At 44.4% G+C, this 15,733-nt stretch overlaps 1 protein-coding gene across 3 annotated transcripts in view; it reads right to left on the bottom strand.

Annotated features, from left to right (window-relative positions):
• Positions 1-15,733, bottom strand: part of SSBP4 (single stranded DNA binding protein 4) — a 735,140-nt gene that overhangs the window by 475,378 nt on the left and 244,029 nt on the right. The window lies entirely within an intron of this gene.

The following is a 15,733-nucleotide window of genomic DNA, read 5'->3' as shown; positions in this document are numbered from 1 at the left end:
TGATCATCGCCAAACCAATCATTTTGTCCCTAATCACTGCCGCACACAGTGCTACTAATCACCACCACACCACTCACAACGTCTGTGATAACCACCACACCAGTCAAATTGTCCCTGATCACTGCCTCACCAGTTATGCTGTACCTGATCACTGACACACAACTCTTAATGTCCAGGATAACCACCATAACAGTTAGCCACTTGCCTCCCAATCCTAATCTGACCCTACTACCCTCAAACATTATATAATTTCTGAAAGAAAAAGCCTGGGGGAAAAAATGTAAAAAAAAGTGGTGATTAAACACCACTAAAGAAAGCTCAATCTGTGACTGAGTAACTCTATCATGACTGAATAATTGTCATTCAAAGTATGACAGTGCTGAAAGCTTAAAAATGGCCAGGAGTGGAAGGGGGTGAAAGTGTCTCCTAACAATTACAGCAAAGAAAGGTTTGTCAACCATTGCAGCCCCTGCCAAAGAAGAAAATTAACATAAAAAAACAAGACGTATACCCTGGTTAAATGCAAGATATTGTTGTATGGCAGCTGCATCCTTCAGCAAGGTTGTAAGAAACAGTCTTGGAATTTGTTTTGGGGGGGGGGGGGGGGTCACCAAAAAGGGTAACATTGTTTTATTAAAAAAAAGCTGTAAAAGTCCAGCACTACAGTATCCTTTCTAACACTTTCCTTCATACTCCTCCTTCAATCTGTAGTCTGTAAATTATGGTCAGTCTCATCAATAATCCATCAACCCACAGTCAAACTTGGTCGAAGTCATAATCAGGTTTCAGAGCTGGGTGTTATAGTTATGTTTCAGATTTGGTTTTCAGAACTGGGTCTCAGAATCAGGTGTCAGAGAGAGTTTTTTTTTCTAAATATCCCTAATGTAAGAGCTCTGTTCTCCATATTTCCGAAGAGCACCAGTTTCCTTTTATGACACAATTATGTGTACAACTAAGTAAGAGTGGGAGATTCTAACATAATTGAGTGGTGTCCATAATTGTATCACATCATGGAAACGTGGAGGGCTAAACTTGTACATTAGAGTCATTTTGAATAAACTCAATGGGTTTATTGATAAACTTAACAACATGAGTATAATTACATTGAAAATAAACGTTTTTTTACTTTGGAAAACTATAATAGTGCTTTTAAATGTGAAATAAATAATTTAAAAGGAATAAAAGTAGTAAATACTTACTACTGAAAAGGGATGGAGGAAGTAGGATGAAGGTGAGGGGGGTGGAGGGGGGGGTATCTAGCTACTTTGACTACTGACAGTGACACCTGACATCTGACTCTGACACATGACTCTTGTTATGAGAGAGCTGGCAGAAAAAGTCTTCCACTACTCACTCTCTTTTCAATGCTCTGCATTAAACCATGTGATCTCTCAGAAACATAGCCTATGGATTGTCAGGATTGCCATTATGTTATGCCAATTGCCCATTTTGCTGTGTGTATGTCTTGGGCTCAGCAAATAAATAATATACAGTATGTGTGAATGCATATTTATTAGCCAAGCACAGATGCACACAGCATAATGTGATGCAAGGTTACAGTAACTTTTTAGGCATAGAGGCATACATTGGCAATACATTGTGGGGAAGAAGCCCTTGTCCTTATCAACAATAATGGGGGGTTTGAATTATCCAGACATAGACTTGGCGGAGGGTACCACATATACGTCTAAGGCTCGCCAGTTCCTAAATGTCTTGCAGGACAATTTCATGGTTCAGATGGTAGACGCACCAACTAGAAATAAAGCGTTACTACATCTACTGATTACCAACAATACAGACCTGATCATGGATGTGGAAATACGGGGCAATTTAGGAAACAGCGATTACAGGTCAATTGGCTTCAGTATGAATCACACAAATAGGAAACATAAGGGGAATACAAAGACACTGAATTTCAAAAGAGCAAACTTCCCTAAACTACGAACCTTGCTAGAAGGTATAAATTGGGATACAATCTTAGGAACAAAGAACACGAAGGAGAGATGGGTTTGCTTTAAGAGCATATTAAATAAGGGCATTAGCCAATCCATCCCATTGGGTAATAAATTTAAAAGAGAGAACAAAAGTCCTGGATGGCTTAACTCCAATGTAAAAATGCATATAAAAGCAAAGTAGAAGGCCTTCAAAAAATAAAAGGTAGAGGGATCAGCATTCAGACTTTATAAGGAATGCAACAAGAAATGTAAGGGTGCAATTAGGGCGGCTAAGGTAGAACACAAAAAGACACATAGTGGAGGAGAGCAAAAAAAAAAAATCCCAAGAAACTGTTTAAGTATGCAAACATCTGGTTACAAAGGATGGGGAGATGGTGAAGGTATTGAATGTATTCTTCTCCTCAGTCTTCACAAGGGAATCATGGTGCTTCAGTAACCAAAACTGCAGTGTTTTTGCTCATGACACATCACAGGAAGCACCTCTATGGTTAACAGAGGACAGAATTAAAATTAGACTTGGGAAACGTAACATTTATAAATCACCGGGACCAGATGGCTTGCACCCGAGGGTACTTAGGGAACTCAGTCAAGTAATTGCCAGACCACTGTTCCTAATTTTTACTGACAGTCTACTGACTGGAATGGTACCAGCTGACTGGAGAAAAGCCAATGTAGCACCAATATTTAAAAAGGGCCCAAAATACATCCCTGGGAATTACACACCAGTTAGCCTAACATCAATAGTATGCAAGCTCTTGGAGGGGATGATAAGGGACTATATACAAGATTTTAGTAATGAGAACGGTATCATTAGCAGTAATCAGCATGGATTCATGAAGAATCATTCTTGCCAAACCATTCTATTAACCTTCTATGAGGAGGTGAGTTTTCATCTAGATAAAGGAAGGCCCGTAGACGTGGTGTATCTGGATTTTGCAAAAGCATTTGACACAGTTCTCCATAAACGTTTACTGTACAAAATAAGGTCTGTTGGCATGGACCATAGGGTGAGTACATTGATGGAAACTGGCTACAAGGGCGAGTTCAGAGGGTGGTGATAAATGGGGAGTAATCGGTCAGGGGGGGGTAGTCGGGTCCCCCAGGGTTCTGTGCTGGGACCAATCCTATTTAATTTGTTCATAAATGACCTGGAGGATGGGGTAAACAGTACAATTTCTGTTTTTTTGGATGATACTAAGCTAAGTAGGGCAATAACTTTTCCACAGGATGTGGAAACCTTGCAAAAACATCTGAACAAATCAATGGGGTGGGCAACTACATGGCAAATGACGTTTAATGTAGAAAAATGTAAAATAATGCATATGAGTGACAAAAATATGGGAGAACCTCTGGGGGAATCTAGGATGGAAAAGAACCTGGGGGTCTTAGTAGATGATAGGCTCAGCAATGGCATGCGATGCCAAGCTGCTGCTTAACAAAGCAAACAGAATATTGGCATGCATTAAAAAGGTGATCAACTCCAGAGATAAAACGATAATTCTCCCGCACTACAAGACGCAAGTCCGGGCGCACCTAGAGTATGCTGTCCAGTTTTGGGAACCAGTCCTCAATATCTTCAATATCACAATAGCTTGAAATTGTACAAGGTGGAGAAAAGGCTTTCATGGGGCATATGAATTGATAAAATGTAGCCCTTGAACTAATAAGGAGCCATTTAGGATAATGAATCTTCCCCTAGGGTCAAGCTCAGAATATGTGACCTGAATTGTGATATAAAAGGGTGATAGTATCTTCACGCCCTTTTATTGCTGTTGAAAGGAAAAACCCCCTTTAGATGAAATGGAAGAATTTGGGCATAAATCAAAGGGTTCTCCAGAAGTACATGTTTATAATGCTTTCCATAACATATGAAGACTTGTTTTCTTCTTTTGGGGAATTGAAACCATGCGCATTATGCAATAAAATCTTACACATGATAATATAACAGTGACTATATGCTTAGTCTAAGGCAGGCCATACATTATGCAATTTGCTTTTCTTCAACCACTGGGTGAAGGAAAGTAAACTGTTGGATTTCCCCATCAATGCAGTCAGTGTTGATGAGGGAATCCCTCCCACGGAGCTATTGTATTCTGACAGTGGGAGGTTTTCCAGTCAACAGAATACAATGGTCACTACTGGCACCCATAGCCGCTATCACATATCAAATGAAAAAAGTAACAGGCTGGTTGTACTGAAGGCAATCAATAGATCGACTTCAGTACAACCAGCCTGCCCATACATGGAACACAATTCGGCCAGGTCCTGCTGATCTGGCCTAATTTTTATCCATCTATGGCTAGCTTAATCTTGTTACATATTCAACTGGATCAATGTTCTAGGAAATGGTCTAGGAAGATCTGATACCATACCAGATAACATCAGATAGATCAGAACTCAGAACTTTAAATAACTATACAATAACAATTAACTGAGCAAGACTACATTATGTTAACCATTAAGGTTGACAAAAAAATGATTAGCACATCAAGCTTGTCCACGTCCATACAAATATAGCCTATACTGCAGCATAAAATAAGAATCACACGCAAAGTGTCAATTTACTAAGTTGAATAGGAATGATAGTTCTTAGTGTAACCGAGCTGGTAAGTTTTTACTCTGGTCGCCATAAATGCCCCTAAACTCCCTACAAAGAATGATATAGCCAAGCAACAAAGCAATCTGGAGAGTATATTCTATGTACAAGTGAAAACATACTGTACATGGCAGCAAAGGTGTCATTTTCTGAAGTTAGGCGATAAGATAAAAACCAAATAAAAGTCACTTTATGGATAGTTTAGTAAAATGTGGTCTACATATATGTCATGATATCAGTCTAGCCTCAGTTTTCAGCTGGAAAGCAAACTGAGATAATATATGGAAGTTGGGGTATTGGCCATGACGGAAAAAAGTTAATGATGGAAATGTGTAGAAATTAGTTACTTGATTCCTTTTCCATTTCAGTGAGCTTTGGTGCCCTGGTGTCCTGCATGAAAATTAGCATAAATTCCAAAGTCTATAAGGGCAAGGTGATGCTTATGGTTTTGATGGTATTGGTTACTTCCAAAAGCCTTCAGCTTCCAATACATTTATACAGTATCTTCTTTCTTCTGAGGTTGGTAATAAGAATGAACAATTATTTACTTGGTAGTCTAAGGTAAATGGAAAGTCAAACAGCACCTAATCTGAACTCTATGAAAAACTTCTGTGTCTGGTCAGTCACGTTTCTCCTTTTAGGAGGTGTGTGGAACTGCCCTATACAGTGCAATATTCTCCACCTGAAGGTCACTAGTCCACAGGTTGGCACATTTTACCTGGCTCTTTGATCTTATACTTTAAATAGTTCCATCCTGTGGTGTAATCTTCCAGTTTAACTTTCTCCACTTCAACAGCATCAGCAGTATGGTCTATCTGATCTTCTAGTTGTCTATTTTGGGCATTCAATTTGTTGGCATGTTAAACAATTTCCATGCCAAAAAATGCCAGAGCCCTGTATATTGTCAACCACTGACATTCCAAGTAGTGTTAAAACTAGAACAAAAAGAGAGGAATGAACACACTCCCTACTGGTAGAGCACTAACTGTGTAGCATTGATGTGTAATTCTTGGCTGATATACCATGATTAGGGATGAGCCGACTCCCCCCCGGTTTGGTTCGCACCAGAACCTGCGAACGGACCAAAAGTTCACGCGAACTTTAGAATCCCATTAAACTTTATGGGACTCGAACGTTCAAAATCAAAAGTGCTAATTTTAAAGGCTAATATGCAAGTTATTGTCCTAAAAAGGGTTTGGGGACCCGGGTCCTGCCCCAGGGGACATGTATCAATGCAAAAAAAAGTTTTAAAAACGGACGTTTTTTCGGGAGCAGTGATTTTAATGATGTTTAAAGTGAAAAAATAAAAGTGAAATATTCCTTTAAATATCGTACCTGGGGGGTGTCTATAGTACGCCTGGCGCGTATTTCCCGTGCTTGGAACAGTCCCTGCACAAAATGACATTTTTAAAGGAATAAAAGTCATTTAAAACTGCTTGCGGCTTTAATATAATGTCAGGTACCGGCAATATGGATGAAAATCAGTGAGACAAATGGCATGGGTACCCCCCCAGTCCATTACCAGGCACTTTGGATCTTGTATGGATATTAAGGGGAACCCCGCACCCAAATTAAAAAAAGGAAAGGCGTGGGGCCCCCAGGCCCTATATACTCTGAACAGTAGTATACAGGCGGTGCAAACAAGACAGGCACTGTAGGTTTGTTGTTAAGTAGAATCTGTTTGTAATTTTGAACTGGTACATTTTTAAAGTGTAGCTCCAGCCAAAAAATCTATTTTTAAGCTTTTTGGAAAACATAGGGAAGGGTTATCACCCCTGTAACATTTGTTTTGCTGTCTTTGCACCTCTTCAGATGATTTCACCTCACTTCCTGTCCCAATGACAAATGTTTTTTGAAAATTTGGGGTTTTTAGTGAAACAAAGATTGGTGATAAAGCATCAGTGAAGAGGAGACACGTTTTTCCCATATTAACTCTTACAGGAGAGAATTTTCCTTCCTGGGGGTAGATTTCATCTCACTTCTTGTTGTCTCCTTCCGTTTGCAAGTAGGAGTCGTTTGTAAGTTGGATGTTTGAAAGTAGGGGCCTGTCCTATATACTCTGCAGAAATTGGGGCCTTAGGTGTTGGTGTTGCCACAACACTGTAAGCCCTCACAGTTACTCTTGGTGGGCACAGGAACGGGCCGTGCTGTGAAATATTAGATCAAGAATTGTAATTACATGCCATTGTTGAACAGTGGTAGAAAAATTGGGCCTTTGGTGGTGGTGGTGGTGGTGTTGCCACAACACTGTAAGCCCTCGCAGTTACTCTTGGTGGGCGCTGGAACGGGCCCTGCTGTGAAATATTAGATCAAGAATTGTAATTACATGTCCCTGTTGAACAGGGGCAGAAAAATTGGGCCTTAGGCACTGGTGCCACAACACTGTAACCCCTCACAGATGCTATGGTTGGAGCGCAGGAATGAGCCCTGCTGCAAAGTATTGCATCAAAAATTGTAATTATACGCCCCTGTTAAACAGGGGCTGAAAATTTGGGCCTTGGGCACTGGTGCTGGTGCCACAACACTGCAACCCTTCACAGATAATCTAGTTGGAGCACAGGAATGAGCCCTGCTGCAAAGTATTGCATCAAAAATTGTAATTACATGCCCCTGTTAAACAGGGCAGAAAAATTGGGCCTTAGCCACTGCTGCCACAACACTGCAACCCCTCACAGATGCTATAGTTGGAGCGCAGGAATGAGCCCTGCTGCAAAGTATTGCATCAAAAATTGTAATTATACGCCCCTGTTAAACAGGGGCTGAAAATTTGGGCCTTGGGCACTGGTGCCGGTGCCACAACACTGCAACCCCTCACAGATAATCTAGTTGGAACGCAGGAATAAGCCCTGCTGCAAAGTATTGCATCAAAAATTGTAATTACACGCCCCTGTTTAACAGGGGCTGAAAAATTGGGCCTTGGGCACTGGTGCTGGTGCCACAACACTGCAAGCCCTCACAGATACTCTAGTTGGATCGCAGGAATAAGCCCTGCTGCAAAGTATTGCATCAAAAATTGTAATTACATGCCCCTGTTAAACAGGGAAGAAAAATTGGGCCTTAGCCACTGCTGCCACAACACTGCAACCCCTCACAGATGCTATAGTTGGAGCGCAGGAATGAGCCCTGCTGCAAAGAATTGCCTCAAAAATTGTAATTACACGCCCCTGTTAAACAGGGGCTGAAAAATTGGGCCTTGGGCACTGGTGCTGGTGCCACAACACTGCAACCCCTCACAGATACTATAGTTGGAGCCCAGGAATAAGCCCTGCTTCAAAGTATTGCATCAAAAATTGTAATTACACGCCCCTGTTAAACAGGGGCTGAAAAATTGGGCCTTGGGCACTGGTGCTGGTGCCACAACACTGCAACCCCTCACAGATACTATAGTTGGAGCGCAAGAATGAGCCCCGCTTCAAAGTATTGCATCAAGAATTGTAATTACACTCCCCTGTTAAACAGGGGCAGAAAGGGGCGTGGCCTAGCAAGACATGGAGTAGGACGCACAGTCTCTGAGCTCCGTCTATTACTCTGATCACAATCTCATCCTACGATCCTGTGATTCCCTAAACTGTTCCAGGACACTATCAGGGGACTCCTTACCCTCCGCAGGCATGTCGCCAACGAAGGCTCAAAAGTCAGCCGCGGCTAAGTTAGATCAATATCGCCGCTCTGAGAAGGACGGCGCTGAGGTTGATGGCGGTGCCTCACACGAGAAGAGAAACCCAGCGAATGACACTGACAGACTCCTCGAGGCAATAACATTCTGCAGAACATCTCTCGCGGCCCAGGTGGAGGAGGTTAAAGTGGATATTTCACTGCTCACTGACAACAGCAGAGGTCCGCCTGGGGGTTGTGGAGGATGCCCTCCCGCCATTGCAAGTGGGGACCGATCAAATGCAACTTCAAATTAATCAGCTGTTCGCAAAACAGGACGACATGGAAAACAGATTGAGGAGGTGCAATCTCCGCTTTATCTGTCTCCCTGAGGGGGCAGAAGGTAAGGACCTCACTGCCTTCCTAGAACACCTTCTAGTTAACACTTATGGGCGGGAGGCCTTCTCCCCACTGCTGGCAGTGGAGAGGGCGCACCGCATGCCGGCTAAGCCCCCTCCCCCAGGAGCCCCCCCTCGCACGTTTATACCGAGGCTCCAGGGATTTACAGAAGCTAAACGATGCCTGAGGATCAAACACCTGAAATACTCCATGTTGTTCCCTGCATGTCTAAGAATAGAGTGTGACGGCTGTGTCCTTTCTTTTGAAGACCCAGGGGAGGTTATAACATGGCTGGAGAGTCAAGATTCACCGCAGCGGGCAGGGAACTGAGATGTGCCCTCTCATTTTGCTGGGTCTTTCACCTAACATGTGTTTCTTTGCTGTCTGCCGGATGTCAGCTAGTGCATTCTGTTTCTACACCTTGAGATGTTCACCTCCCTTTTGTGGCTAAAGAACTCACAAATCAATGCAGATAAGACACACATGCTCGCCTCACATGGATAACAGCACGAGTCGCTTTGAAGAACCCTAGCCACATCACAGGACACTTTTCATTGACTCCCCCTTGATGTGCCCTTCCAATCTCTCTTCTGAGAATCACGGATCACGTTATCCCTTCTTTTTCATTTTCCTTTTTTCCCCTTTTTTTGTTTACTTTTCTTCTTTAAACAGGAGCCACAGTAGTCCTACCATTTACATGTACAGTGCAGCGTTTTTTCGTCCACACATCAGATAGGAGATATGTTTGGGCTGGTGAGACTGATTACTGTTTTGAAGTTATCCTTACCAATAAGTTACCTATTAGAGGGAAGGTAATAGAGATGTCTGTGCCACGTTACCGGCAACTCGCCTTTTCAGATTTCTAAGGCCTTCTCTTATTTTTTTTGTTCTCACCGGTCCCACAGGTTTTCTCCTGGATGACGGTTCTAACAAAGTTTGGGATAATGCCCGCATCGGTTGGGGTGGGTGCAGGGTGGGGGATTTTCTTTTTTTGTTATATGGCAATACAGGTAATAGGGTGCTAATTCAAATATTGTGCAGAAATGTGATTTTAGTCTCAATTCTAATTATAGTATGGATCCTTTTGGCGTTGTCACCTAGTGACCCCCCACTTAGGTCCGTTTGGCCTGGGGGGGCTTAGAGGTCGGCGCCACTGGGATTTGCTGTCTGCGTATGTTTCCTTCCTAACATGACGTCTTTCAAATTTCTCACTTGGAATGTGAGAGGCTTAAGAAATAAGATTAAGAGGTCAGCAGCTCTGTCTTTCCTCAAAAAACAACATGCCAATGCCATAGTATTGGTTGAGACACATGTGGAGGGGAGACTGCAGCAGGCACTCCGCCGTCCATGGGTCGGGTGGGCATACCATTCAACCCACACACCCTATGCACGGGGAGTTTCGGTCTTGGTAGCCAAATCAGTTCATTTTGAATTGTGTGATGTCTTGTCAGACTCCCAAGGGAGATATGTCTTTTTAAGTGCCAAATTTTATGGTGAACCGTTCCTTTTATTGGCTTGCTATATTCCTCCACCATTCTGCACAGAGGTTACCACAGAGGGCTTTGCATATATGTCTCGCTTCCCTTTGGTACCAGCTGTCTGGTTGGGAGACTTCAATAATGTCATGGATCCTAACCTGGACAGAACCAGAGTGGGGACGCCACCATCAGGGAACACACATCAAACTAGGTTCTCCAAATTAATGTCAACTTTTAATCTGCTTGATACATGGCGCCACAAATACCCCCGTGGCCTAGCATATTCATGCTTCTCATCTACACACAACTCGCTTTCTCGCATAGATTTCATTATGATCTCTCATACACTCGCACCACACCTGAAAGAGGCAGCATTTTCCCCTAGACTCCTCTCAGATCACAGTCCTTACTGGATCACTATCTCCACTCCAACAATTAGACCACCCCGTTCCTGGCGTCTAAACCCATTCTGGTTAACACTGTTACCGGACAATGATGAACTGATGAACACATGGAAACAGTACTTTTTTGGATAATGACCAGTCTGCCTCCCCACTGGTAGTTTGGGAAACGTTTAAAATGCATGTCCGCTCCACCTTGATCTCCCACATTAATAGGCTGAAGGCTGATTCTGCCGCTGCTATTGATGAGGCGATGGCGGAGCTGTCCTGCTCTGAACAAGCATATGCCCAAAACCCGACACCAGAACTAGCTGCCTCGCTCAAATTGCAAAATAGGGTGGTGAACCAGCTCCAGTATGGGAAGGCTAGACAGAGACTCTTCTTTTCCAGGCCAAAATTGTTTGAACATGGTGAACGAGCGGGCAAGTTACTAGCATACCTAGTGCATAATGAGGACAGACCACCGGTAGTAATCTACTTACATGGAGATGATGGTGTATTGATTACAGATCCCCCCAGAGTCACTGCTAAATTTAGAGTCTTTTTCGCTGCACTATATACATCTAGAACCCCTAACGAGGGAGACTCGATGAACTCCTTCTTAGAGAAAATCCCTTTCCCGCGTCTTACAGAAAATAAAATCTCGATGCTTGAAGCCCCTCTTACGATAGATGAAATTACTGAAGCCCTAGCGGGGTTTGCCAGATCTAAATCCCCGGGGTCGAACGGCCTGCCAGTAGAATTCTACCTTCACTACAGTGAATTACTCACACCTAAACTATTGGCCTTATATAATTATGCTTTTGAAACCTTTGAGTTACCTCCATCTTCGAGAGAGGCGACTATAGTTTTAATACCCAAGCCAGATAAAGACCCCAGACAACCCGCCTCCTATAGGCCTATCTCCCTTCTCCAAGTTGACATTAAAGCCCTAGCCAAGGTCCTAGCTAACCGTATCAAACAAATTATCCTTTCTATAATACATGCAGACCAAGCGGGCTTTATGCCTGGCCGTAACACATCGTTTAACTTACGAAGACTGTATATTAACCTTCAGGCCTTACATGATAGAGCCGGTTCCCGGGTGCTGGTAGCTTTAGATACAGCTAAAGCATTCGATTTGGTGGAATGGAAATACTTACAGAAATGCTTAGAATGCTATGGGTTTGGTCCCAAAATTATTAAATGGATCCAATTACTATATCAAGACCCGCAGGCCAGGGTGGTGGCAAACGGGTTGCCCTCTCCTATGTTTGGCTTGTCACGTGGCACGAGACAGGGCTGCCCGCTGTCCCCGCTACTCTATGCTCTCGCGGCGGAACCCCTTGCAATTTCCATATGGGAAAATCCAGAGATTAGAGGTCTTGGAGTTGGGGACCTCGTCGAAAAAATCAGCATGTATGCTGACGATAATCTGTTATACCTAGCAGATTCGGGTCCCTCACTCCACAATGCACTAAATACAATCGAACTATTCGGTACATTCTCTGGACTTAAAATTAATTGGGAAAAATCGCAGATCCTACCCTTAGATAGTTTCCCACCTCCAGAGGCCCAAGCACATCTCCCGTTACGAAGAGTGTCCCTCATTAAATACTTTGGGGTACTTGTAACTAGAACCCCAGCTGAGTACACTCACCTTAATGTGGAACCTTTATTCAATTTGATCAAAGCTAAAACACAGACCTGGACCCTCTTACCACTAGGCGTCTGGGGGCGCATTAACCTAATAAAAATAGTGCTGTTACCCAAGATTTTGTATGTCCTTTGGCACGCCCTGAGCTATTTGCCCCTGAAGCATTTTAAGATTATGGAATCTCTTTTAAAAACATTTGTTTGGGGGTCCTCCAGACATAAATTAGCCTGGCGAATTCTACAAAATCCCACTGACTTGGTGGTACGGCTGTACCAGACTTCAGTTGTTATTATATTGCCTCCCAACTATCCCAGTCTGTACCAGACTTCAGTTGTTATTATATTGCCTCCCAACTATCCCAACTGTATCACATCGACAAAACTGACAAAGAAAGATTCTACACCCTACTGTGTCTGAACAAGACACAACACACTTCAGATCCCCTTTGCTTAATAGCGGTGGGGGCGGTTGGGGCTGAACACAAGGAGGACAGTAAATCTTTGCTTTATCAATACAGACACACGCATTTGGGACATCGCCATAAACAAACTAGGGATTCCCCCCATCAACGACTATACCCCGCTCTGGCATAATGAAAATCTACCACACCTGCTACAAATCCCTGACCCGGGAATTTGGGAATCTAGGGATATCTTCTACATACATCAACTGATCGCGAATGGAATACTGAAACTGTTTGATGTCTTACGCACTGAATTCACACTCCCAAACGTTATGTTTTTCTGGTTTCTACAGGTTCGCCATGCCGTACAGTCTCAGTTCTCCCAGCCCCCCCCCCCCCAAAACCAGCCTTCAACGCCCTTATGGCAGTGGTCAAGGGTACAGACCCCCAAAAATTGATTTCTACTTTCTATAATATGCTTATCACACCAACATCCACTAAAATTGCCTACTGCCTCAAGTCCCGCTGGGAGGTGGGTCAGATGGAAGACGAAGAATGGACTGAGGCATTAGATACCTGCAAAGCAGTATCCCCCAAACTATCAGATAGATTGTCCCAAATATTTATCTTGCACCGAGCTTATCTTACCCCCTTTAAGATTGCTAGATACAAGAAAGACAGCCCCTCTACCTGTCACTTATGTCTCACCGCGCCAGGTACCTTCTTTCATCTTATCTGGGCATGCCCTCTGATATGGAGATTTTGGTAGCAGGTGGTGGACTTTCTTCACGACACCATGGGTTCCCCATTCACCTTACACCCAAAACCGTGTGTACTCGGGATATTCCCAGACCAAGACATTGATAAACACACCAAAATATTCCTCCACGAAACCTTATTTTCGGCTAGGAAAGCTCTTGCCAGACAATGGATGAGACCATCTCCCCCCACCCTGACAAATTGGAAGGCAGAGGTGAATAGTGCCCTACCTTACAAAAAATTTGTATATAAAAACAGGGGGTGCCCTGTGAAATATGAAAAAATTTGGGACAGATGGCTCTCGGAATCTGACACATGTAATGACCCAACAGCATAACCTCTTTTAAGTTGGAAAACTACCAGATAAGACCGTTGTACTGTACTGATTCTGCACAATCTGTATTCCTTGTAAACATCATTTCTATATAACAGCCATTTATGTTTTGAGATCAACATATATTGTTGCACCCCTTTTTCTTTTCCTTTCTGTATATGCACAACCATTGTATTGCCACAAAGTACCTGCATGTATAAACAATACAATAAAACAAGTTTTTGAACCAAAACAGGGGCAGAAAAATTGGGCCTTGGCCACTGGTGGCGGTGCCCAGAACCAAAAATGTTCTTACAAGCTATCAGCATGAAAATAGAAGAGGAAGAAGTTTGTCACTCAGCATAACAGGATCGTCACTCAGCATCAGCATAGGCAGTCTTGAAGGGATCTGACATTAATTAAAAAATCAATCGGTTACATCAGCATCAGGTGCTTGGTAGCTGGTGATCCAAGACTGATTCATTTTTATGAAGGTCAGCCGATCGACCGATTCAGTGGACAGGCGCACCCTGTGATCGGTTACAAAGCCTCCAGCAGCACTGAATGTGCGTTCCGAAAGAACGCTGGATGCAGGACAGGCCAGTAGCTCAATTGCATATTGTGCAAGCTCTGGCCAATGATCCATCCTCAACAACCAGTAACCCAGAGGATTTTCGGTGGGAAAGGTGTCCAAGTCTGATCTTGTCCCTAGATAATCCTGCACCATTTGAATCAGACGCTGGCGATGGTTGCTAGAACCGATCAGACCTTGGGGCTGCGGACTAAAAAATTGTCTGAACGCATCGGTCAGACGGCTACCTTCTCCACCGCTCCTTCTGTGACTGACTGAAGCCTCAGCAACACGTTGTCCAGGAGGACCAGGAAATTGTATCCTCCCAGGCTCTGGAAACGCGTTGCACAAACCTTTCTGCAAGGCCTCCCGAAGATGTTTCATCCTCTGCTCCCCCTGCGATGGCAAGATAAGGTCCGCAACCTTACCCTTGTAACGTGGATCAAGGAGGGTTGCCAGCCAGTAATCATCCCTCCCCTTGATACCACGAATACGATTATCCTTCCTCAGGCTTTGCAGGATCAGGGAGGCCATGCAGCATAGGTTTGCTGCAGCATTCGGTCCAGAGTCCTCTGGGTCACTAAGGACGACATGATCCGCAGCCACCTCCTCCCAGCCACGTACAAGTCCATGGGTTTCTTCTGACTGTAAATGATCCCTTGAAGACTGCTGCTGATGCTGAGTGCCAGGCTCCACCTCCATGCTGACACAATCCTCCTCCTCTTCCTGTGTGATCGGCGGGCACACAGGAACACTGTCTGGATAAAGGGGGCCTTGACAGCTAAGGAAGTCCTCCTCTTCCTCCCTCTGTTCTGCCTCAAGTGCCCTGTCCATTATTCCACGCAGCGTGTGCTCCAACAGGTTGACAAGAGGGACACTGTCACTGATGCATGCACTGTCACTGCTCACCATCCTCGTGGCCTCCTCAAATGGTGACAGGACAGTGCAAGCATCCCTGGTCATAGCCCACTGGCGTGGGGAAAAAAAACAAGGTCCCCTGACCCTGTCCTGGTGCCATAGTCGCATAGGTACTCATTGATGGCCCTCTGCTGCGTGTACAGCCACTGCAGCATGGCCAACATTGAGTTCCACCTGGTGGGCATGTCACAGATTAGGCGGTTCTTGGGCAGGTTAAATTCCTTTTGGAGGTCAGCCAGCCGAGCACTGGCATTATATGACCTGCGGAAATGCACACAGACTTTCCTGGCCTGCCTCAGGACATCCTGTAAGCCCGGGTACCTGCCCAAGAACCGCTGCACCACCAAGTTAAGGACGTGAGCCAAACAGGGCACATGGGTCAGTTGTCCCTGTCGGAGGGCGGAGAGGAGGTTGGTGCCATTGTCACAAACCACCATACCTGCCTTAAGCTGGCATGGCATCAACCACCTCCGAACCTGCCCCTGCAGAGCTGACAGAATCTCTGCCCCAGTGTGGCTCTGTCCCCCAAGCACACCAGCTCAATCACCGCATGGCATCATCAAGCCGGTTGAACGCCTACGGAGCACCGCTGGTTCTGAGGACAAATCAGCACAGGAAGAGGCCATGGAGGAAGAAGAAGAGGAGGGGTGGAGGAGAGAGGTGTGGCAGAATCACCACTAGTAGAATTTTGGAGGCGTGGTGACTGAACA

The sequence above is a fragment of the Aquarana catesbeiana genome, linkage group LG01 (assembly GCF_042186555.1).
Source record: "Aquarana catesbeiana isolate 2022-GZ linkage group LG01, ASM4218655v1, whole genome shotgun sequence".
Taxonomy (NCBI): Eukaryota; Metazoa; Chordata; class Amphibia; order Anura; family Ranidae; genus Aquarana; species Aquarana catesbeiana.
This window is presented reverse-complemented; position numbering and strand designations above follow the sequence as displayed.